The sequence below is a fragment of the Tupaia chinensis genome, unplaced genomic scaffold (genome assembly GCF_000334495.1).
Source record: "Tupaia chinensis unplaced genomic scaffold, TupChi_1.0 Scaffold000013_1, whole genome shotgun sequence".
Lineage (NCBI taxonomy): Eukaryota > Metazoa > Chordata > Mammalia > Scandentia > Tupaiidae > Tupaia > Tupaia belangeri.
Genome location: NW_006159443.1, coordinates 116,182 through 118,764, shown reverse-complemented (window position 1 = coordinate 118,764; position 2,583 = coordinate 116,182). Strand labels below are relative to the sequence as shown.

General features: G+C 36.6%; 1 protein-coding gene and 1 pseudogene across 1 annotated transcript in view; one reads left to right on the top strand and one right to left on the bottom strand.

Annotated features, from left to right (window-relative positions):
- OBI1 (ORC ubiquitin ligase 1) overlaps window positions 1–2,583 on the bottom strand; it is a 51,384-nt gene that overhangs the window by 21,837 nt on the left and 26,964 nt on the right. The window lies entirely within an intron of this gene.
- Window positions 688–1,566, top strand: LOC102482136 (transcription elongation factor A protein-like 8; annotated as a pseudogene).

Here is a 2,583-nt window from a genome sequence, read left to right as displayed (position 1 = left end):
CGACCATGGATTGAGTCCCAGATCTGGTGGCTTGCTTTTTCACTTTTTCTTTCTCAATCTCTGTCTCTCTCTGGTGAATGCCTGTGCCCTGTAGAAAATTAAAAAAAAAAAAATGAAATTAAATAATTCTTCAAGAAAAAAGTGACATATAACCATCCTTTGGGCTCTGAATATCATATCCAATTCTCTCTGGAGTCCATTTTATAGAAAATGAAAGGAGAAAACTGGTAGTTTCCTCCAGGTAATTTAATTAATTAAGAAGGGGAAGAATTCACAATCTGGCTACATGGACAAAGCCAAAGAAAAATACTGCATTTAATGGAACACAGTTTAGATCAGGATGATGAATTTTTGAGAAGGAACAGAATGGACATTATTGAAGCTTACAAAAATATGCTTAGTAGGCTATCTGTCCTACTGATCAAGAGGGCAGGTTAAATTAAGATTGAGGAAAAAGGGCTAGCAGGTGGTGTGGTGGTTAAGGGACTGGACTCCCACATGGCCGACTGTGGTTCGAGTCTTGACCTGGCAGCTTAAAAATCATGCTGTGCATGTACATGCATGCCCAAAGTCTCAGGAGAAGAATGCAGTGTGGCCATTCCCCCCGGGGGATGATTTCTCACTTTCCCTCTTACTGTCTCTCTCTTTGGTGAGCACATGTGCCCTGTGGTAAAAAACTTTCAAAAATTTAAAAAAATAAAAAAAAGACTGAGGAAGAAGAAAATACCCAAGTATACTTTAAGACTGGATACAACAGACAATTTAAGAAAAAAATAATAATAAGGAGTCGACATGTGCATAAGTCCTTACTGTACCGGGTAGCAGCTCTCTATTGCCAGAGGAGAAAAGTGCCCCAGATCCTTTCAGGACTCTGGGTCTTTTGGGTGCAACACAAATCAAGGTGAGGGCAGAGGAAAGAAAATCCCCTGGATTCCTGCAGGATTAATTTATTTGAAAAGGAAATAATAAAAAATACTCAACATGCAAAAATCTTGTGAAGAAGGTGAAGGAAAACCACAGAACATGCCAAAGGTAGAGGAAGACTGCCCTTTGGAAAATGTACCACAAAAGGCAGAAGGAAGCCCTCAGCCTTTCGAAGAAGGCGTTAACCAGGAAGCAGAAGGAAACCTTAGAGCAGGGCCAACTCGGCCCAGGCAGATTGAAAGAGGACATTCCCATTAGGTATTTGGACCCTGAAGAAATGCTAAGAGGAGTAGACAGTTGTAAAGGCTTAGGGAATGGATAAAGGAAGTAAGAAACAAGTTCGTGATGATGCTTTGGAAGCAAAGACATTCACGCAGTCATTGGCATCCAGTGTGCTTTAGGACTTGAGTTCTTTTTTGTCTGACACTAAAATATGGCCCCTGCTTTCTTTCTGTTAGCATTTTCTGATGTATCTTTGACCTTAATTTTACTTTTAATCATCCAGTGGAATTTTGTTTTGGGTAGTTTCCTTGTTACAGGCAACTTTTTGGATTCTGGCCCATTTTCCAGGTCTATTTTTCAACTGGGTAGTTTTACACATATGCATGGAAATATGCTCATTCCATAATGTAATGTAAAACATAATAGATTATAAAGCAGTATACTTAGTATCAGCTCACATAGATAAAATTCCAAATTGTGTGTGTGTGTGTGTGTGTGTGTGTATATATATATATATATATATATATATATATTTCAAAACTTAACCATACTTGTGGTTTAAAGTTTCTTTTCTTTCTTTTTTTTTTTTTTTTTTACTTTCCACTTATATGTATTTTTAAATGAACACAGGTCACATTCAAAGAGGTTTTTCTTTTAATAATTTAAAGTAAAATAATCTGCAACCAGCTTATAAAGGCAATGGGGGCACCTAAACTCTTGATGAAAGAACTATAGAAAAGACTTGTAAACCTCAAATTACCTCTGACTCTCTTAGCCAGCGGAATAAAATTGGCAATTATTACAGTTAGAAAAACAAAACAAAACAAAATACAGAGGAGATCAATGATAATACAAACGTTTACTTTTAAAGATTAGGGTACTGTTTTTATTTATTTATATTTCTTAAAAGAATTATTTATTTAATTTCATTACTATTACTATTTTAAAATTTGCTATAGGGCATGTGCACTCCCCAGAGAGAGAGAGAGAGAGAGAGAGAGAGAGAATGTGAGAAGGAAAGCTGTCAGGTCTGTCCAGGACCTGAACCATGGTTAGCCATGTGGGAGTCCAGCACCCTAACTACCATGCCATCTGCTGGTCCTATAGTATTGTTTTTAAGAAAGCAAAAAAACAATACTATCTATTTCAGACCAGTGTAAATATTTAAGTTTCCCTGTTCAGACCAAATATTAGTCTAGCTTTTGGAAGAACAGCATGATATTTGCTTGAGTGTCTTAGAAAGAAAAACATTCTACTATATATTAATTGTGTCACCTCAAAGTTCATTATGTTGAAGTCTAACCCCCACTGTGACTATATTTGGAGACAGTGTCATTATGAGGTAATTAAGGTAAGTGAGGTCACAAGAGTAGGACCCTAACCCAATAAGATTAGTATCTTTAAAAGAAAAAGAAGAGAGACTAAAGCTATTTCCTC